Genomic DNA, 24,230 nt, shown 5'->3' on the forward strand with positions numbered 1-24,230 from the left:
CCCCTTTTAGGCATCTGTGACTCATTCAGTGGGGTGTCACAGCCAGGCGCATATGCATTATTTACACCCTTTTTCCCCTTGGTGGGGTAACTTTGAGGTTTTCAACTGCTGCAGGTTCAGGATTACATCCCCTTGAGTCATTGTACAGTTATGGGTCTGAAAAGGGAAAAGTGGGCCCGGATTGTTATGTGTGAATCCCTTTTTGTCGGTTCCAATAGACAATCTTCCTAGCCCCATTGGGTTTTATCACATCAGATTACTGTTGACTTGTTCCCTGGTTGATTCTCCTTCTCTAATGGTTTCCATATGTGGTAAATTTGGGTATTGTCGGTATTTGGTGGGCTTATATTCCCTGTTTCAATGCGGGGGGAGTTCTGGTTAGAGGGGGTCTGTCCCCAAATGAAGGTTTTACCATTATGCCATGGGTTCCCTGCTTTTGTTGTGTTTCCCCATTGGGTGTTTCTGCATTTATTCCTTTTTTTTGGGGCCCCCCTTTTTTCCCTTTTGGGGGCTTTGGTTCCAGGTTTTCCCGACAGCACAAGTTTTAAAAAAAAAAAAAAAAAAAAAAAAAAAAAAAAAAAAAAAAAAAAAAAAAAAAAAAAAAAAAAAAAAAAAAAAAAAAAAAAAAAAAAAAAAAAAAAAAAAAAAAAAAAAAAAAAAAAAAAAAAAAAAAAAAAAAAAAAAAAAAAAAAAAAAAAAAAAAAAAAAAAAAAAAAAAAAAAAAAAAAAAATTTTTTTTTTTTTTTTTTTTTTTTTTTTTTTTTTTTTTTTTTTTTTTTTTTTTTTTTTTTTTTTTTTTTTTTTTTTTTTTTTTTTTTTTTTTTTTTTTTTTTTTTTTTTTTTTTTTTTTTTTTTTTTTTTTTTTTTTTTTTTTTTTTTTTTTTTTTTTTTTTTTTTTTGTTTTTTTTTTTTTTTTTTTTTTTTTTTTTTTTTTTTTTTATTTTTTTTTTGTTTTTTTTTTTTTTTTTTTTGTTTTTTTTTTTTTTTTTTTTTTTTTTTTTTTTTTTTTTTTTTTGTTTTTTTTTTTTTTTTTTTTTTTTTTTTTTTTTTTTTTTTTTTTTTTTTTTTTTTTTTTTTAGGGGGGGGTAACCCCCTGGGTTTTTTTTTTGGGGGGTTTTAGGGTTGGGCTGAAAATTTTGGGGGGAAAAAACCCTTGACCCAGTTTTTTCTATTTTTTCCCGGACCTGGTTATTTTTTTTTAAAATTTTTTTTTCCATACCCCTTTTTTTGCCCCGGGGGGGGGAGGGGGCCCTTTGCATGTTTTTTTTTGGCCCATTGTGTTTTTTTTTGTTTTGGGTTATTTGTGATTTGGCTTTTTTTTTAACTCCAAGCATTCCTGGCTGTGTTCATGGAATGCCTGTATAACATGTTCTGCAGTGTGTCCCATATTCTGCACTTGCACAGGGCCTTTCATGGATTCAACATCAGTTTGGAGGGCTGCAACCTATGCTTTACACATGTTTTTCACTGTGGTATTCTGGCCAGGGACTGGGGTTTGGATGTGTATATCCAGTGTGATTACTCTATGGTCTGGTCTTACCAGTGAGGGATACACATCTCATCTTGCCATCCAGTACACATGTTGCTGATTATCACATCCAGTATGCTTACCCCTCTTGTGGGAGTTTGTACGTTGTTCCTGGGCATTTCGGTTTATGGATTCTGGGAACTTTTCTCCTACTGTGTTGGTGCTAGTATAATGCTCCCAGTGTATGTCTGGGTATTTTCAGTCAAGCAATATAATGTGGTTTGGGGGGCTTTATATATTCATGTATTCCAACATAGGCCAGGTGCAGTTCCTGGTATTAGGACAGTACTCTGCAGCAGGCTATATACTGGGAGGTGGTTTTAGCCATTGGTATTTGACCATGGCTAATCCATGCTGCTTCTTGTTGTGGCACCAACATGGGGGTGTGGTTATCCTTGACATTTATTGCTAGTCACCCTCCTTTTGTAGCTTGTTCCATGTTTTGCGGCTGTACAGCACAGTATGAGGTGTGACCTGGTAGTGTTAGGGTGCTGATGTGAGCCTTGACCCAGTTCTCTATTACAGGACTGGTGTCTACATTCTCCATACTGTTTGCGTTTACACTGCACACATCTTGCTGTTTAGACTTCTGGCATTGGGTAGCATTACATATAGGCTCCTATCCCTTGTGGTACCTATGAAGGTGGGTTTGTGTTTTGAGACTTACCTATTCAGGGCATGCTGTGGGTACTGTACACCTTTGCCAGTATCCATGGGGCATGGAATGATAGGTGCACGCCACCCCTAGCAGGTGGTGCATCATGTCATGCTCCGCATGTCTTCCCAGCCTGAAACACATTGGCTCCCCTTTGACTAACTGCATTACTTCAGCCAGTTATTGCACTTGATCATCCCATCATCATTTTGTGGCTTCATGCTTGGTGAGGGTGGATGTTAGTCAGGGTGCTCAGGTGTGCATATAGTATATGGTGTTACATTACTTAACACATGGCATTCATGCCTCAGGTGGTGCTGCAGGGCTGCCTCTGTCGGATGCGCATATTACACTTCCCTGTACATGTTTGTGAGCAGGTCATGTCATTTTAGGCATCCATGTTATTATTTGAGTGAGTCAGAGGGGGTATCATTTCCAGGGTTCCTACTGAGCCAGTGTATGTGCTATGCGTTGCCTTTTTGCCAAGGCCGGGGCATACTGGGCACGCCTCCTTCTGCCTACTGGGGCAGGCTCAGGTTGTTCCTCCTCCGAGTCATGCTCTGCCTGTGATGGCCTTGGCAATGGTGGGGGGCTGTTTGGCCCAGCCCTATGCTGGTCCTGCTGCAGCTGTTTTCACAAGATCATATTATGTAGCATAGCACATACCATGACAATTTGGGTACATGTAGTTGGTGTGTACTGCAAGGCTCCACCAGATGTGTCCAGACACCAGAACCATGACTTGAGCAGCCCAAACACACGCTCTATTACATTACGTGTTTGTGCATGTGCCTCATTATGACGTTCCTGTTCAGGTGTGTGTGCGTTTCTGATGGGTGTCATCAGCCACAGCTCCAGTGCATAACCTGCATCCCCCACTAGGTGTCCGTGTGGGATGTCCCCATTGGCAAATGTCTGGTACAGCTGCGTCAAATGCCAGATGTGGGAATCGTGGTAACTCCCAGGGCAGCCAGCACACACATTCATTATTATGCCCTGGGCATCACACACGAGCTGGCAGTTGATGGAGGGGAAGTCCTTGCGGTTAATGTAGGCCCTACCCCGCTCACCGGCTGGTGCTTTGATGCATATGTGCGTGCAGTCTATTGCACCCACTACCTCAGGGTATTCCGCTATTTGCTGGAAGAGACGCATATTGCTGGCCAATACCTCACGGGCATTGGGGAAATATACATGATCACCGACATGTGCTGACATGGCATCCAGGAACTGGTGCAGTACCCTGGAGGCTGATTCCTGTGATATCCCCATCATATCACCAGTTGGTCTCTAGAAGGTACCTGTTGCTAGTATTCTTAGGCCAACACATACCTTGGTTTCCACTGGGATGGGTTCCCCTCTGTTGGTTCTGTGTGTGAGGCGTGGCCTGCACAGCTCAACAATTTGCTGCAGGAGCTCTCTGTCCACTCTATAGCGCTCTACTATCTCCAGCTCATGTAACCCGTGGTAGGTGACCCTGGGCCTGTACACTCTTTTCCGTCTCCTCACTGTGGGTTGTCTGGCACCATCTGCATTGTCACCACCCTCAGCAAGTCGCCTATGTCTCATTATGACAGCTATGGCAGCCCTTAACATTTCTGATCTGAGTGAAGCTTTTTCAGTTTTCACTTCTATTAGCTTACTCCTGTCTAGCAGTGTCTCTTAAGAGAAACATCCTGCACTACGGTTTGCAGAGTTTTAAGTGCTGGGCTGGGCTACTATTCTGCCTGTGTAATTGCCTGCTTCTAATTGTTTTCACCTGCTAGCTTCAGCAGTTATCCCTGCTAGCCTCCTACTAATTCTGTTGCTTCCTTTTTCCTTTCTGTTTCCTCAGGGGGGAGCAACGTGCATACTAGCAGAAACACGCTCACAGTGGCTTACACGTGAGCACACGTGCTTACATGGTTCAGAATCTACTTATTCGGGTTAAAACGTGCGTGCACCCACGCAAACACTGTTACACATCTGCCAACAGTCTCCAACATCTCCGCAAAAAAAGAACTCACACCGCTCTTACTCCGGTACCAATCACCACTACTTCACGTACTGTGTACACACCTCAGTGAACACAAACAGTCTTTGCTTGAAGTTTTAAAAAAAACAAGTCTTTTTATTTAGAACTTTAAATGCGATTATTTAGACATACATTTTTCGTCGGGACTCCTGTTTTAAACTGTTACATTTTATATTCATATTTATATTTATATTCATATTCAAAAACGTATATTTAAAACTCTATTCAATAATTGTTTTAAACTACATCGAATAAATAAATATGCATATTTATATACTTATACATTTATATACATGCATACATTGGTATTTCAATACATATATATAATTGTATACTTTTATATATTTTTATACATTTTTAACATTTCAAACACTTTTAACATTTTAATTAAATTAGTTTAGTATTATGAGATACTTATCCAGAAGTTATTAATGAGGAAGTGAACACACATTTGATAATTTATAATGTAACATAAGGTACCTAATCGGTTAGTTTTGAAGAAAAGGGTATAACATCACAAAAATATAATACAACATAATATGCATACAATATTCAGATTCACTTGTATAGATTAATAGATATTTATTTATTTATTTATAAATAGTGCCACCATGAATAATATTAATTTCATCAAACCACAGTATATTAAATATTAAATATTAAAAATTAAAAAATAAAAACATAAAATAAAAACAACAATAAAAACATTCACAATAAGTAGAACATTAAATAGAGTCAGTGGATAAATTATCATATATATATTTCATACATATTTTAAGTAATTATACCCATATTTTATATTATTTACATATTTTAAACATCAAATATGAAGGAAAAGACAGGTCAATGACGAGATTTTGAATATAATTAAACAAAAATGACGACACAACGTAGATTATAACAAAACATGACAGTAAGTAGTCCCATTTTAAATCACTCAGCACGATGTCACTTTAAGACATTAGTTTTAAATTGTGATCAAGTATTTAACAAATTAACATATCAATTGGGTGAAGAAGTTATATTAGGTGAGCGTAGCTCAGGGGCGGTTCGTTACTTCTGATGAAGTTGGGACAGGAGTCCCGACGAAAAATGTATGTCTAAATAATCGCATTTAAAGTTCTAAATAAAAAGACTTGTTTTTTTTAAAACTTCAAGCAAAGACTGTTTGTGTTCACTGAGGTGTGTACACAGTACGTGAAGTAGTGGTGATTGGTACCGGAGTAAGAGCGGTGTGAGTTCTTTTTTTGCGGAGAAGCTGTAAATTTTCCTTAGTAACAGTCTCCAACATGCTCAGCCTGCCCCACATGTGAACACACCAGCGCAAACAGTGTTAAACATCTCCCAACACGCTCCCACATGCTCAGTCTGCCTTACATGCGTGCACACTGCCCTACTCGTGCTTCATGGCGCGCATGCACACCCAGCAAGAAACTTTGGTGTAAGTAACAGTGTACACCTTCCATTTCTTGACTTTCCCTGACTTATCTAGTGGCACACCACTTTCCATGATCTGTGTCTGTCATCTGTCATGTTACACTGACCTCCAATGAACTGCATTTCTTTCTACTATTCCCCCCTGTGATGTCACCTATCTCCTACTCTATTCCTCCCCCTTATGTATCTCTTACACTACTCAGACTGTGCTCATTTGCTATGTGACTGTGAGATTCAGTATCCTAACCCTCATTTACATGAGATTGCCTACTAATGCTTAGTTACATGTCTTAGACTCAGCTTCCCCCCTTAGCAACCACTACACGGTGGCCATGTTGTGTTTGGTCTGCTGGTCCCTGCATTGTCATTCCATGTATTGCATGAAAGCCACATTTGTGGGTTTATAACCTTCTTTTTTATGTTTTTATGCAGCGCAGCCCGTTTGCGCTGAGCTGCGCTGGGTTTGCCAAAAAAAAATATATATTTTTATTATTTTTGCATCGGGTTACCTTGCCAATGGCCACATATTTGGCCATTGGCATGCTGCCTGAGACATATGCACCCTTTATTTGGAGCTGACATGGCTCTGCTAGGAATTTGCAGAAACGTACTCAGTTGTCAACTGAGTACATTTCTGCAGCTAAAATGTCTGTTACACGGACTGGTTTCTGCTTTGTGGATCGCTAATATACCTCATTTGCATACCTTTCGGCTGCAAGTGAGGTATTTAGCATGTCCACGCCAGTCCGTAAGAGACGCTTATCTGGTCTCTTACACGGAGTTTAGGGCTGTTCCTGGATCGCGAGGCTTGCATGGAGTGTTACACGTCTCTTACACTCCGTGCAAGCCTTCGTGAATCCTGCCCAATATGTGGAGTTTTTATACATGCTTTTATTTGAAAGTATACAGGGTGTGCTTATGCAAACTTTAGGATGATAGGGAGTTTTATGCACACTTTTGGGATGAAATGTTATGAGAAGTTTTTGTGCTTACTTTGCAGGACAGTATTTGATATCAAGTAATGGTGGTATTGTATATGCTGCAGTGTGCTACTCAAACATAGTCATCAACTTTTTTTTTTCTTGAAATACATTGCTATGACATACTGCATTAATATCAACCATTTAAATAATTACAATTTATAAAATCAATGATAGGCCTAAATATTGCACTTTTATCAATCTTGCTTGCAGTAATGCAATCTATAACTTCCTTTATAAATATCTTTCAGTAATGTGCTTTGTGATGTGCCCACTCTGGGCTAGTAATCAAGGAGTCTGAATCCTCACCAATGACAATGTAGAGGGACATTCACTTGGAACAAAAATGGATACATCCAGTACTTCCAGATGCAGCTCTCTGCAACAAGCACAATTTCCCTTAAGAGCACACATGGAGCACACTCAGTCCAAGGTCCGGATTTCTCTCTCTGTCTCCCTCCAGGTCCCCAGTAAGAATCCTCACTGGCACAGTTATAGAGTTGAGTCCTCAGCCAAGTGTCCAAGCCATGTCTTCCAGCATCCTCTCTGTGAAACCAGTGATTGTGTCCTTACTCCAAGCAGCTGACACACTCACACTTTGAGATTTGTTTTTCACACACACACACACCCACACACACACACACACATACACACACACACACACACACACACACACACACACACACACACACACACACACACACACACACACACACACATGCACAAACACACACACACACACACACACACACACACACACACCTGGGAAAGGCTGGCACAGATTTACTAGATATGCCCCATTGTGCCCAGACTATTCGATAGTTACTGCCATCAGACACTCCCAAGCCAGTTACAAACAGCAAGGCTTTCAGGAGTGGCCAGAGTTGTCACCAAATATATATAAGTACTCTCAGAGATTAACATATTCACTAAAGGACTAGCCACAATAAAAGGTTTAAATATATTTAATAATAAATAATAAAAGAACATGAACATAGTAAATATCTATTTTTAATAAACCCCAGAGTTTCAATCACTGGAAATATTAAAAAATGAACAGATGAGTATAGGCAAAGAGAAAAGAATACGGGGATCCTAAGTGAAAGACCAGCACAGTTTTTAGTAGAATCTACAACAGAAGCTGCTGTTAAAAATGGGAATATCAGTAGGGCTTATAAAACACTGCACGATAACTACAGGAATAAATCAGAGGAGGTCAGACTTGATTGGGAAGAGACTAGATAAGCAAGTTACAAAGAAACAATGAGGGGATATATGTATGGCTTCCAAATATGCAACAAAGTCTTACAATATGCAGGATCTTTGTTTGGACATGTTTGTATAAGTTTTTTATAACCCAAAAATACTCCAAAGAGTTTTTTCCTCAGGTATACTGCAAATGCTGGAAATGTGACGGTGAAGAAAAAGTTACATGGGAACATATTTTTGGGAGGGTAATGAGTTGGCAAACTTTAAAAATTCCCTGCAGGCTATTTTGTCAGAAATACTGGGTAAGCAAATTGGTGTAGCAAAGGACATTTTTTTTGAGCTGTGATATGGAATCGGAGCTGCCTAGACATAGTAAAGTCTTGTTAAGTTTAATTCTTGTGGCTGCCAAAAAAGTGGTTATTAGAAAATGGAAATGAATGTCTAAATCAACCATTTTAATTAGTGAATATTGTGACAGAGATAAAAGAACTGGAAGTGGGATCATTAGAAAATGGTAGGAGCAAATTACATAGAATAAAAAGAGCACTGTGGGAACAATACATGCAGAATAATGTTTTGGAGGAGGAATGAGGTTTAAGGGAAGGCAGGAACTTAATGAGCTATAGGTCTGACTAACAATGACTGTAGAGAAGATTATATGTGATGTGTAATATTTGCAAACTGAAAATGTCAACATGGTCTGTTTTCATTTATATAAATGTGGGATTGTCATAAGAGATAATTTAATAAAAATATTTGTTTTTATAGAAAGTGTGGGAAACAGATTCCCTGCATACAGGCAGGGAGCAGAAAGTAAATCCCACTGACATTTAAGTCTCTTACATCGCCAAAGAAAATCAGTAATCACCCTTTAAATTGCCCGAAAATTCCAGAACAGCGTACAGGAATCGTGTGATGCACAAACCACTAATGGTAACAAACCTTTCCATTTCTACATTATGCTTTTAATTTTTGCCTGGATAGCATTAAATGTAAACTACAATACACTGACGAGTATTCCCAGTTTTGTTCTTAAGTAGGTGATTTCATTTGCTCAGAAAAAGGATGGATTTCTGATGTTCTGAAAAAAGGGTATAGCTGATTTGGACTCTTTCACTTGTCTATACTAACCTTATATCCCACAAGTGTCCCATATAGCTCTCTCTCACTGAAGATGAGAGGCAGGTTGTCAGGATCAGTTTTAAGGATAAAGATAAGCAAAAGCAAAATCTTTACCGAACTACCATAAATATATCATTGTTAACACTCTTCTTCTCACCCTTTGCCTATTTCTCTCACTCTCCCCACTTTTCTCACTCCTACCCTTATTTGCTTATGTTATTACTGAAAATAATGTAGTTTACTCAAAAAAATGTTAGGCAAGCAAATACACAATATATTCTTTAAATTTAAAGGATTCACAAACCACAAATGACAGGGAGGGAAACACATTCTTACAAGGCTTGTGATATCACTCATGACCTTTTGCATTGGAATGTATAAATCAAGCTACCTCTTACTACTGTTTTTGTCTCCTGTTATTGTGGCATCATGTTTGCAATATGTACCACTTCAGCTGAACCTGAAAACGAACCAGTTGGATTAGTTCTTCCCCTGTTAACAGATGTAAAAAAAAAAAAAAAAAACAAGTAAACAACCCCAGGGCAGGAAAACTCCATATTTTAACCACAAGGGGCTCAATGCATGGGACAAACAAAGAATGGGGACATCCCTGATAAATGTCTCTTAAGAGGTCAAGAGAAGACAGCATAATGACTAACTCTTATGCAAACTGCAGAGTAAACTTTATTAGAGAAATATCCCAACTCAAAATGTTAAAGGCCATTCCTGTTTCTAGGCTATTCAACACAAGTTGGTAGTTGGCCTGTCAAAGATGCAGTTTTATATTTAGGAATTAAGTGGGGAAGAAGCTAATCATCCTCACCAGTACAGCTATGAAAAGTTTGTAATCTTGTTTTATAAGATCCTCACAATGGGGGGGGGGGGGTCTTTCATTGGCTTCAATACACTGCAAACTGTAGCTGGTTTTCAAGGCCGGGTGCCTCTCCTGTCAACAACCCATGGAAAGGAAATAAGGGAGGTTGGCATAATGGCCAAGATATTTGCCTTGCAGACATAAGGTATGGGGTTTGATTTTCACATGGGTAAACTGAGTAGGCTTAAAATAACCCACAAGGGCAGTTAGCCTAGTACTAATCTATGAACATATGAATAGATTCACTCAGATATAGAAAAACATATTTTCCTGACTGATCTAAAGAATTACTATTCCCTGGTCACTTACTACCACAAGGCAAGATGAAGTAGGTGAGGGGTCCTTCCTTGTCATGTCCCAAAAAACAGAGTGCTCTGAGAATTCAGTCACACCTAGTATTAAAATATTTTTAGTGATGGATTACAGAATGATATCACATTCATCTGGGCATCTGACTTCTGGTTCCCATGCTACCCCCTTGGCTAGAAGCTGCCAGGAAATAGCACATATGTGTCAATAATAAACATGCATAGAGCTTGATAAGATCTTTTGCAGATTCTGGAGGTCATAAACCAATTTCAAACATCCACACTTCCAGAGTAGCTATTAGTTCACCCCAAAGACTATACAGAAAGCTTCCAGGTAGAGACTGTTTGTCTCTGGCTGCATTGAGAATTGTAAGATACAATCTTTATGGTCTAAGCCGGGTAATGTAATTTCAAACTTTTTTCAAAGTTAGCTGGACTGAGAGTAACCCCTTTTGTTCCAGTGTCCTTTGTTACAATATATAAATTTAAACAGTTAAAATAATACATGTATATTTCTTCCTCTGTTCAGCAGGACGCACTTTTAGTACATTTTTAACACAAGCAACTTTACAAATACATTTTCAATGCAAGCATCTGTTCAAATCAGTTTGATATACAAATGACATATAATTCTTTACAAAATTCCATCTAGCTGTGTTGGAATATGTTACACATCCACTGCCCCTACTTCTTCTGGCATAGCTGGCAATACTTCACATCATCACATGCTTATAGACTTTTTTCATTTGTATACTAAAATCTGTCACAGTCTTGCTTACAGTATTGCACTGAGTGCAATCTAGTCCTTCATTTACTATGATCTATCAGTAATTCATTAAATAATAAAATAATGAAACAAAAGTAACCAAATTAGTTTAAAAACAAAGTGCTGCAATTATACACTGTCCGGCTCTCTCTCTCTCTCTCAGTAATGTACTGAACGCACTGTATTGGTTTTAGATAATTCTATATGACTTAGTATTAATTATTTCTTTCTCTCTCTCTCTCTCTCTATATATATATATATATATAAATATATTATTGAAATCAGTCGAACACAGAATTAGTATACGATAATTTATTCAAGCTTATCAGAGGACTCAATCAACCTCTCTAGTCACGGCTCCTGCTGTCTCCTGTTAAAGGAACCCCCCAGAGCTATAATGAGAAAAATGAAGCACTTCTTGTATATCTGTTTTTCACATTTTTTTGCCATTTACATCTAAGTATGCCATTATTATTTCTAAACAAGTATATTCATTGCCTTATTTGCTTAACCATGCATTTGCTCAAACATATAATACTATCTGCATTCTCATAATTTGCTAATCTCCCATTTGCTGTCATTCATTAACACATGTAGTTAGCTTTGGTGGAATGTTTTTTTTTTAATATTTATACTTTGCATGCAGCAGTCTCTGAACTTGGTTCAGCATGAATGTGCAGACACACAGAACAATGACACAAGTTATGGAAGTTTTCATTTCCTAAGCTGCTCATAAGTCCGTGCTTGATAGTTTACTTCCTGAATAATTCTAAGCTTATGAGGTAAGGATCTAGAAATTTATGCAGAACTAACAATATTGGTGATTTCTCAGTGAAGCATGGTTGCACATTCAGTTCATAATGCAGCAATCCCCTCCATTCTTCCCCATCCACCACTCTGACTAGAGTGTGGTATCTGACTGACTTCTTCCTTGTCGAACGTGCAATTACAATGCTAAAAGGAAAGGACTTTGTTATTCAACTGATGCACTTGGAAATTAATTCATAGCCTACATAAAAAGATGTCTGAATGTAATTTCAGTAGTACCAAAGTTAATGCAATAATAAATTAAAAGTATGGACATTCAGACATTTTCTTTTTTTCTTTCTTTCTGTCCAAAGGAATATGGACTAATTTGACTTATGTATAAACAATGCAAAAAGCATCTCTATTATGTAATACTTAATAATTGCCAGTGTTTGTGTACATTGCCTTAGCTATCTTTTTAGAAGTATAAAACCAGAATGTTATACTTTCCTTCATTGTGACATCAAAGAAACTTTTTTTTAAAGGGGGTTTCATAAATCCATCTACCACTGTGGTTGTCAAGCAGTTTATATAAAGTTTTTAGTTTTTAGATATGAGAAGATGTGTCAGAGGAGAGCAGATGGGCAGATATTACACTGTATTGCTGCAATAATTGTAATGCATAGGACTCCATTTTGTATTTTCTGAATATTTTTACATATCAGCTTAACTGAGCATATCTGCATGTTAAGAAAGGTGTGGATATGCTGTGGATGGCTGTGGATTGTGCATCTGTCTGAAGCATGTTTGCAATAGTTAGAATCTGTGTTCATGAGCATCCTAGACAATTTTACATCCAAAAGTGGACATACACTATCAGGTATTATTATGATTCATAGAGTTGAATGCAGAAGATACTTATTTACATATAGAACATGTAAATACATACAAATATACAGAGAAAAGTTGCATATTGCCATATCAACTTGCCATTATTCGATTTAGGTGGGAAATGTGTTAGGAAATCACAGTCTTCTATAAGTAAGGAAATAAAAAAATGTTATAACATAATAAGTACTTACAAATAGATAACAGCATTGGGTTAAATTAAGGAAAAGTTGGTTTTGCTACATTCATGTGTAAGTTGTAATGGGAGTTAATGAATACTGTAAACTTGTTATGTGGAATTGAGAGTTCAGTTCAGCTGTTTTGCAAATGATTAATGATCACTGAGGAAAACCATTACTTTGTTATCATTCAGTGATTGTGCAAACATGGTAAAAATGCAATCATTCAGTAGTAAAGTACTGCAGTGGTAAGGCTTTGTGACTAGCACTGATGAATGAAAAATGATATGAATACATGACAATGGAAAAGGCCAGGGTGAGGGAGAATCTGTTAATAAAGTGTTTTCTTTATTTAAGGGAATGTGTTGCAACTTATGCTGTAGCAAAACTTCACCTCGCTGGATTTGTTTAATTTCTATCTTATACTGACAGGCTATATACTTGTAGCTGTTGATAACCTGGCCTGGGTAATGGTTGAGAAGTGTCCTTGCACCAACATGATTACTGGTATACAAAAATTAAATAATTGAATGAATGAATGAATGAATAAATGAACATATAAATATATAGCTAAATAAATATATAAATATACATAATTTTAGTCTGCCATGTCTCTTAAGTTGCATGGTGCCAGGAAGACGAGAATATCATATGAGAAATTGATGGCTCCAAAAAATAGGGGGGGGGTTGGATCTACCGGATTTTGAAATGTACTATTTAGTGATTCAGGCTAATAGGATTTTAAGGGTGGCTTACTTGGACAGTAATATTAGAAAATAGATACCCAAATGGGCGCTTCTAACTTGTAAACACATAAGCGGAGTGGGAATTAACGTTAAAGCGGTACCATTTTTAAATAATCGAACACTGAGCAAATATGATCTAATGGAGCACATTAAGAAGTATGTAACGGGAATTCAAACTCTGTTTGCCTCTCTAAACTTACTAAACTATATGATGGTTTTTCAACCGTTTCATGGGAATCCAAACATGACTATTGGTACTCAACTGATAGATTTAAAGAAATTCCCCCTTATTAAGGATTTAACTGTGCTTGATTTATACCCCTTCCTAGGAGTAGCAGTACATGATATCTTAAAAGAGATGAATCTTCTCATTTCTTATTTAATTATAATGAGGCAGCTAAAAGCTCTGGCTATAAATTATTTTAGTAACTCTGAAATTAAAGAAGAGGACCTAGTTGTTTCTCGTAATCTGTGGGAAGCCCTGTTACAAGACAGAAAATACATAACCTCAGCTTATAAAGTGATAAAAGAGAGGAAATACAATAATTATATTCTTTTATCGAAATATTGGAAAGAGAAATTGGTATCGATAGATGACAGTAAGATATTGGAGGCGTTTAGCTTAACATTGAAGTCCGTATCCCTTCAAAAACTGGTCTTTACTCAACTGATGATATTTAATAATGCTTATTATACTCGTCTCACTCTTCATAAATTTGATTCGAAGAACTCACCCAAATGTCCACAGTGTTTAGATCAGACAGCGGATCTGCTACACATGTTCTGGAGTTGCAAGTGCATCTATAAATTGTGGAACTCATTAAAATTGCAGTTACAAAAAATGGGTTACCAAAACTCAACACTCTCCTGGGAATTTATGATTCTCCACATTCCCCCGGAGAATTTAGATAAATCAAAGAGGATCATAATTATGAATATCTGTTTACTAATGAAATTATACATAGCCACAAATTGGTTGAACCCAGCCCAGACATCGTGGGATAATTTCAGATTGTTAGCGATAAGGCATATTTTAGCACATAAGTTATTAATTAGTAACAACAAGAAAAGTATAAACAGTATAAAAATATGGGAGCAAATTTTCAACATTGTGTTGGCCTAGAGGTTCCTATCCACTTTCTCTCAGGATATATAGTAGGAGAACAAAATCAATCTTAGATTAGATAGAGGACATAGAAATATTACAGATTGTTGGCTTTGGTTTGTTACGAATTTTCTCTTTTGTGTTTTTTTTTCTTTCTTTTTCACTGATTAGTGCTAGATCTATTGTTAAGACATGATGTTGATACATGTTGTGAAGTTAACCATTGGAAGCAATTTTGTATATAATGTAAATAGTGTGTGGTTTGTATTATGATTTTGAAAAACAATAAAAATGATTATCGAAAAAAAAAAAGTTGCATGGTGGATATCTTCTGGCATACATGTGGTGTGTGCATAATTCTTGAAGAGAATGACATGTATGATTATGCAGGATTTGCACAGGGCAATGGGAAGTATGCACTGTGTATTTAACTATGACATTCGTGTCACCTAACTTTTTATTGGCAGGTGACAAGCACGCATGGTCATTTTTGTGAATTTTGAATGATGATTGCATCCAAATTTTTTAGGATGAATGTGGCCTTTTTTCTGTTCTTTAACATGAAGTAATGTTGCAAAGCAATAGATGAAGGCAGAGATAGATAACTTGAGCCATGAGTTAAATCACATCTTCATGGCAGCCCTTAGTTCATATGGGAAATGTCTATTTGGTAAAGAGGAGGCCCAAACAAGTGCGAGGTCAAAAGCCTGTAATAAAGTTACCCTTGTCATTAATGCAGTGGTTGATAGAAACCACACATTAACACAGTGTAAGGAGAGGGCAAATGATATAGTAGGACATGCAAGAAACAAGGTGAGGCAGAATGCAATTGCCTGTACCAGTACTGGAGGGGGCAACAATTATCCAATTAACACCAGATAAGTAATACCTTCTGTCTGTCTGTGGGGATGAGTAGGTTACAGACGATGACGGCATTGGAACAATCAGGGGTGGTGTGGACACGGGCTGTTACCAACATCTGCAGCAGAAGCACTTGTCCATTTATGAAGGCTGTTTAAAAACTGCACTACATATTAAAATACAAAACTGAATACTGACAATCAATGATTACAATAAACAAATAACAATTACCATTACTAAATAAACCCTCCACTTCAGCACAGAATGACAATGAAGCCAGTGTGCATGTTAAGTGTCCCCCATACTCCCTTAATAAGCATGCAGTAGTGTATGCTATTTCATTATGAGTAATACTTTTATATATATATATATATATATATATATATATATATATATATATATATACACACACACACACACATATTTTATATATATATATATATATATATATATATATATATATATATATATATATATATATATATATACACACACACACACACACACACACACACACACACATATATATATATCTTTATGGGTGAGCATCAGAAACAAACGGTTTTACCATATCAGGGAATTTGGTGATAATGATAATGAAAACATAGTTATATTTATGAGGCAGCCTTTGGAAAATGGCACAGTTTAATTGCATAATATCATACCCTACAACAGGTCAATATTTCTACAGGGAGTAACAGTGTTATCACAAAGTCATGCAAATGCTGACATTGCACTCGGGCTTGTAATAGAGGGACAACCATGCACCTCTATATCTGTATCTCAAAACCTAGAGGAACACTTTGATGATGCTGTCAGGCATTCAATGGTAACAGTGTTCACAGTGAGACCTTTAGAAAAAGGAGGCAGGAGCAGACATTTGTTACAGCAACCCCAGGAAACACAAAAGGCATTGGCTGTTCAGCAGCACATGTGCTTTGACATTGTTAGTGCTCAGAGCACTGGCACAGAGTCTGCTGGAAATAGTCAGAACCCTCCATGGTGTACATCAGGAATTCCAGCAGTACTTGGAAGTGGCGGAGAGTAGGGATAATGCCATAAATACACTAATGAGTAGTACAATGACACACCAAGCATCAGTGGCTGCCTACATTCATACACTTGTTAGGACTTAACAGACTAAAGTAGGAGTTACTCCTGGAAAGGGGAAGAGGACAGGGTACTGTCCATACCTGTAGAGGGAGATCACATGACACTCCAAGTGCTTCTCAGGAAAGTAATGTAACTAGTCAGGGAGGGCAAGCACAACAGACTTCATGCAGTCCACATCAATGTTCATCCACACCTACCAGAACATCTAATTCAGAGTACCAAGCACATTCACGAAGCACTGTCAGATTAGTATCTTCAGGGTCACCTGCATCAATTTAGTTACAACCTCAAACCAACTCACCATATAGCTGTCATGACAGCCCTCTTCAAAATCATTTCCATGATCACTAAGCAAATCCTTAGGAGATTTGTATGACTCATTTGATCTTAAAATACTTTGAATTAACTTTGACAAATTTATTACTTACAATTTCACATTCATAAAGACTGTTGAATGATTTAAGTAGAAGTGGAAGAATTTATCCTATCCCCCCCAAAAAAGGGGGTGGATGGGTGGGAACCTTTATAATTACATGCATTACATCCTTGTAACACTGCTGCTTAGAACCTCAGGAAACTGTGGAAAGAAATTTGTATGACATAACATGGCACTGCAATCATTAACACCACTGCTCTATGCATTAACATTCCAACAGCTGGCAATTGCCTACACCTGAAACGTGTTAGTACATGAATTTTCATGGAATCACAGTAATGAGAAAAGCAGATATTTAAATGAGTATCCTGCCATATAAACAAACACTGCTACCACTTCACCCTCACCACTGCACAAGTGATGAATATTTTTGTCTCTGGTCACAAATTACTGTATATGACATATGATAATCTGATATGCAGTACCAATATACTTTGATCTGATAATAAATGAAAAAAATGAGAAAAACAATACTTTTTCATTTCAAATGCAATGTATAAAGTCATTGAATATTGAAATAATTGCGTTTAATAATTATACCAAATAAGGACATTCACATGCATGCATACTTACATACACCACTTCTAAAGAAGTTATTTTGCAAAAAAGTTAAAAAAGGTGATTATTACTTATATGATGCCTTATGACATCATTGAAGAGGAATTGGTGAGCACTCAAGCATAAGCTCTACAAACAATGATATGAGTAACTGTCATGAAATAAAAAAAATATGTTAAGATGAGAGAAAATGTTAGGTGACCAGTGACAGCAGATCATGCACCACTCAGCACAATCTACAGATACCACTGCATGCATCAATTATACTGTTATATGTATTTTACAATAAAGGATACACTAACCAGAATGTCATAGTCCATAGTCCTGGACAAGATGCCATCTCTTTACCTATGCAGAAATATGCCATGCAAGACTCTTCGGCAAGGGTTCCCTTACTACTGCTGCTGGCCGGTAATCATTAGTGTTAGTGGAGCTGGAACTGGGAGCTGCAGTTACAGTATGGGTCACTTCACCACCAGACTGGTATGCATGATTATATTATGCAGAATGTAGTATTGTGCATGCAATAGCTGGGCCATACTGAAGGGTACCCTCAGACTCATCCATTCACCTGAAATGGCTCTTCAAGAGGCTGAAGACTCTGTCCATGACAATATGGGTCTGGGACAGGGATGTGCTATAGGTATCTTCTATATCTTTACTTGGATTTCTCACTGGTTTCATGAGCCATGGCTCCAGTAGATATCCAGCAACACTGAAAAACAAGGAAAAAAAGTGAGTGGGGGGCAAAAGAAAAAGACAATGAAAAACTGTTTTAGTGTTCATGAATACATTTTGTTATGAATAATAACAAATAAAATACAATACAAAAATATTTTTCAGCTTACCAACTAGATGACCACTGGGCATCCTATCATGCAGGAGATGCAGTAGAATGAGCTAATGTGCTAGATATGGGAATCATGTGCACTGCAGGGATGCTTGGCAGAGATGTTGGTGATGCACCCCCCCCCCACATCGCACACTGTTTGGCAATTGAAGGAATAGTAGCCCTTCCTGTTGCAGTACCACTCCCCCTGGGAACAAGAAGGGGACATAATTGCAAAATTGGTGAAATCTATCACACTCATTATTCCATAAAAGGCATTCATAGTCTTGGTTATGTCCTGAGGCAACACTGGGAAATAGATGCACTGATCCACACGTGCCAAGAGTACCTCAAGGAACTGCTGCTGTATCCTCAGTGTAGAAGCTTGTGAAATTCCCAGTGTATCCTCAGTCTTTCTCTGGAAGGTCCTTGTGGAAAGCATAATGAGGGCTTTACATGCCTTATTGTCCAAAGGGATAGGAAGTGCATGCCTTCCTCCAGTACCCCTATGGGGTCATAAATACCCACTAAGACCCTTATAATGTCCCTGCCAACTCTAAACCTGTCAAGTATCGCCTGATTATGAAAAATATAATGAGTTTTCCTCTGCTTATATCTCCACCTTCTTGGCCAGAGACACTGCTGGGCACAAGCAGTTTTAGCTTGGCCAAGATAAGAAAGTGACATATGGAGTTAGCAAGGCTAGCAGCAAGTGACAGCATTTTTACGGACTGCAAAGTAGATAGGATTGGTGACACTATTCTTTATATAAAAAAACAGAAAAGTGTGGAAAATACACTATGAATAGCAAACAGGCAATATAATGCTTCATTAGCATACACCAAGTTACATCATATCTCATTTAAATTTCATTATGACAGCACAAATAGCCTTAATGAATCTACATAATTACTAATCCTGGACTGCCCATGTCACAAGGCAAAATATTCTAGGTAACTGTGATATGAAAGGAGTTAAATGGCTATGGCATTCTGTAAATATCACAATCATTATATCCATGTTTCATAAGATCCATACAATTAATCTTTTTCATATCACACTAAATCACAAACCAAGCACTGTTCTAATTTATATTTAAGTGGCTAACAAAGGGATTAGTGATTCCTGGCCTCCTCCTCTTGCTCTTCTAATAGTAACCAATCCCACTGTCTAAGGAAAGCGTTAGTAAATGATGGACTAAAGGGTTCTCATTACCATTTCTTTGATCTACAGTTATAGGGCAACATGAAGTACAATAGTATATATTGCTAAGACTTGTTTGAGAAGCCATCTTACATAAAAAGTACTTGAAACAGCCATAATATCTGGCTGCCTCATCTAAGAATGTCACTGAATCTCTTGTGATAAATATTGGTACACAGTGGTTTTAAACCAAGAGTGACCATGCACTGATCTACTGCTATCAGAATAATATTTTCAGACATAACATTTGGTGATATATTTTAAATGGATCATTGTACTACTCAGTAAATGACATAAATAAGAAATAAAAATTTAGATGAAATTTTATTTATTTTTTATTAACATTTGATTACTGGGAAAGTCTGACTGGGGTAGGTGCTTATTTTCAGTGGAGGTCCAGGGTGAAAAGCTCCAAAGTATTACAAAAACATTTAAGAACAATAATTTTGCAATCTTCAGAAATAATGCAAAAACATCTACAGTTTAAAAAGCAATACCAAATCAGATATAATGTGAAAACATCAGTTAAGAATATATACTTTTATTACAATGATTTAATATTTGGGGAAATTTTATCCAGTTTAGAGAGAAATTAAAGGTAAGTTAATATATTGCAAATATGAATTGCAATATACTGTGATGGGAAAACTGGGTTATGGCATATTTAGAAAGAGAGTCAAGGGAGAGAAACTGAAATAAATAATTGAGAGAAGAAGGGAGAGTAAGACGGTGTAAGGTATGAATAAGTACTCGCTCATATTTAAGGAAATAGTTTATCCTAGGGTTGGGCACGAACAGAGCAAGATTTTGGCTAGGAAGTCCTTCAGAATGGTTTTAAAGGAATGGAGGGAGAGTATTGACCTGATTGATACAAGTAAGGTGTTCCAAGCCTAAAAAAGATGGTAGGAGTACAGACCACGCCCAGCAGATTTGATAGGTTTGTGGACAGAGAAAGTCATTGGATCTTAATTAGCGATTGGCAACACAGTTGTGTAGAATGGAATTTAATACTAGACAAATAGATGGATGCTGAATAATATTATAGGTGGTAAGAAGCTGTGTATATGTTAAGAAAGAAGCATCCTGTAAACCCAAATCTTATCAGATGGATTTTTACAATTTATTCATATTTTATTAGGAAACATTACCACAATGTCTTAATTCAAAAAATGATTTTCAGATTCTTCATACAGCACATCAGAAATGAAGGCGTGGGGGTGGAGCCTAGATGGCCAACTGAGAGCAGTGAATTTTGAGAGCTCCATAAACTAGCATAATAATATAGGTAAATTTTATTTTCAAGCATAAAACATCAGAAATATATAGATAAACTACTAAAGTACATAAATATCAAATTTCGTGGAGATATACAAAAATGTTTCTGTCAAGTAATTTGGATATATAGTGAATCACTGAATATGAACAACTCATCCAGATGCCTCTTTCAAAAAAGAACTGCAATTGATGACATCTGCTTTACATGAACTATCTTTGAAGATGGGTTGCTTTAAAAATGACTTAAAAAAACTAAAATGAAATTCTCAAAAACAAACTGATACACTTAAGGAACTATTACAGCAACACCATACAAAATAACACATATAGAGACTTCTCTAAATGACATTGAAGGGAGACTCAAAGAGGAAGATTTCAAAAAAGAATTTCTGCTTAAACAGAATATATGGCTGCTTAACAAAATAGATGACTTAGAAAATAGGGAAAGGAGAAACAACATAAGGATCTTTGGTCTGCCTGAAAACACTGAAGGAGAAGACATTATTTCATTCTTAACAACCTGGATTCCTGAATTTTTAGACTTGAAAGGGGGACTTTCATTTGGAGTTGAAAGGGTACATAGAGCACTGAGGAAACCTGCTTCTAACTCAACAAATACTCCACCTAGATCCAGAGTTATAACATTTCTTTAATTTCTGGACAAGGAACTAATATTAAAATCTGTTTGGAAAAAATCACCCTTAAAATGCAATCAAAGCCTGATAAGGTTTGACAATGATTATTCTTCAAGAATACTAGAACAAAGGAAAAAAGTCTGGCCAATAATAAAACTGTTGAAACAAAACAACATTAAAGCACAGCTGGCCTTTCCAGCCAAGATAAAAATGCTTTTTGCCAATGAGATGAGAGAACCTTTAATGACTTAGAAGAAGCTACTATATTCATCAAAAACAATAACATAGTGTCTATCCCAGAAGAAACTTAATGGATGGCCCCTATTCTTAAAAGAATAAAAGAAACAAATCCTTGGACTGATGCTAGAAAGAAGAAACAAAAAACTGATTCCAAGATAGCTGTTCCAAAAAAATTACTCTTACAACTGCATCTCTCAAAGTATGAACTGATATGGTACATTACTTGTCATCTGTTTTTATTTAAATAAGGAGGGTTTCTTAAACAACTGAGAAACAGTAATGATTTATTCAGAATGTTCAGAGTCCAAAAATTCTTCACAAAGGTAGGTCAAGATGGGTTAGTATTTCCATTATATAAATATAATATTATACAATACCTTCTTCAATTAAAGTATGATTTAGAAATGTCATGTATATCCTGGTTAAATAATAGTAGCAAGCTCTTAGTACAAATTTCATCATTATTCTGTCTAAATGTAGATAATATCAATTATGGCAGGTATCACAGCTATGAGTGCTGTTTGATCAATCCTGATATGGTGTGCGTGGATGCAGCTGTGTCTGGCAGATAGTACAAATGTCATTATTATTCTGTCTAAACATAGTTAATATCAATTATGGCAGGTATCATAGCTTCAAGTGCTGTTTGATCAATCCTGATATAGTGTGCATGGAAGCAGCCATGTCTGACAGCTAGTACAAATGTCATTAATATTCTGTCTAAACATAGTTAATATGAATTATGACAGGTATCATAGCTTCAAAAGCTGTTTGATTAAGCCTGACATGGTGTGTGTAGATGCAGCTGTGTCTGGCAGCTGTTGTATGTTGCCATTATCTGTTTTTATTTTTTTTTTAAAAGAGGGTTTCTTAAACAACTGAGAAACAGTAATGATTTATTGAGAATGCTCAAAGAGTCCAATAATTCTTCACAAACAAAAGTAGGTCAAGATGGGTTACTATTTACATTATATAAATATAATATTATAAAATGCCTTCTTCAGTTAAAGCATGATTTAGAAATGTCATGTATATCCTGGTTAAATAATATAGCAAGATCTTAGTACAAATGTCATCAAATGTCATCATTATTCTGTCTAAACATAGTATCAATTATGGCAGGTATCATAGTTTTGAGTGCTGTTTGATCAATCCTGTTATGGTGTACATGGATGCAGCCATGTCTGGCAGCTAGTACAAATGTCATTATTATTATGTCTAAACATAGTTAATATCAATTATGGCAGGTATCATACCTTCAAGAGCTGTTTGATTAAGCCTGACATGGTGTGTGTTGATGCAGCTATGTCTGGCAGCTGTTGTATGTTGCCGTTTTCATCTCCGGAAGCTGTGGGTTGCAGCTTATGATCGAGGTTTACTGATGCTTGAGTATTAGGAAGCGACATTTGGTGTTTTAACCTGGATCCAGGGGAAGACGGTGGATAAAACTATGATTTGGGATATTTGGCAGATAATAGTTTGTTTATACATCTGCTGAGTGAGAGGTGGGAAGGCTGGAAGAATGTGTTATCTCTTGTTGTGGTGGCTTGTTGAGAGGTTTTTTTTTTTTTTTTGCTCTCCGTTCTTTTCCTGGCTGCTGCCTTGCTGAAAGGGAGGGAATTTAGGCTTGAAGTTTCAGTGAAGTAAAGCTTTGCTTCAGATGCATCACAAGCCTCTGGCATGCAGTACACAGACACACTAACAGAAACAGACACTCCCAGGTTGCTATGGTAACGGACACAGAGTGACGATAATGCAAAATGGCTCTGAGGAGCCTCCGAGATGATTCTCAGCAATGAAGTTTTTGGGTTAAAAAAATATAATAAAGGGGCTGTTTTAAAGCACATGTACATCCATCTTGACCATATTGATGGTCTTCCAACACTTCATTTATCTCATTAAGTTGATTCTTGATAAAAAATAAATAAATAATAAGCATTTTATATTTAAAATGTATTTTGGTCCAAACACTTTAAGGACTTACATAAGAGTGGAAGTCTGAATTATTGTAAAATACTAAGAGCAGTTGGTCTTGTGCAGTACCCTTTGCAGTGGTCTGAGAGGTGAGCTTGCTCAGACGTGTTGGGCTTATGGGGATAGCCGATTCTATGGGTGTTTGGGTTTGCCGGGAAGTGCCAGAGAGTCATCAGATTTCCTTTGTGGAAATATCTGTGGGAATGGAAAGTGTGTTGAGTGGTTCACTGGCAGAGTGGCCACTGCATGGAACAGGCTGGTAAAATGGAACAGGACAAATATTGGTTTGGATATTTTAAGAACAGCCTGGAAACACCACATGAACTAGTGAATAGTATTCTGGCAAAACTGAATGGGCATTGTTACCTGTGCTTGACGTACTGATATGTGTGTATGTAAGGATGGAAATATACTTATAATGAATAAGAAACTAGAAGGGTCACATAATTTAAAGTCTATGGACTGTATAAACATGCTTGGAAGGAGCTAATAATAAGAATACGCATTAGAGTTTGTGGTCTCTCAAATAACTAAACAAATAAAAAAAA

The sequence above is a fragment of the Protopterus annectens genome, chromosome 11.part0 (assembly GCF_019279795.1).
Source record: "Protopterus annectens isolate FY-2018-M chromosome 11.part0, PAN1.0, whole genome shotgun sequence".
Classification (NCBI taxonomy): domain Eukaryota; kingdom Metazoa; phylum Chordata; order Ceratodontiformes; family Protopteridae; genus Protopterus; species Protopterus annectens.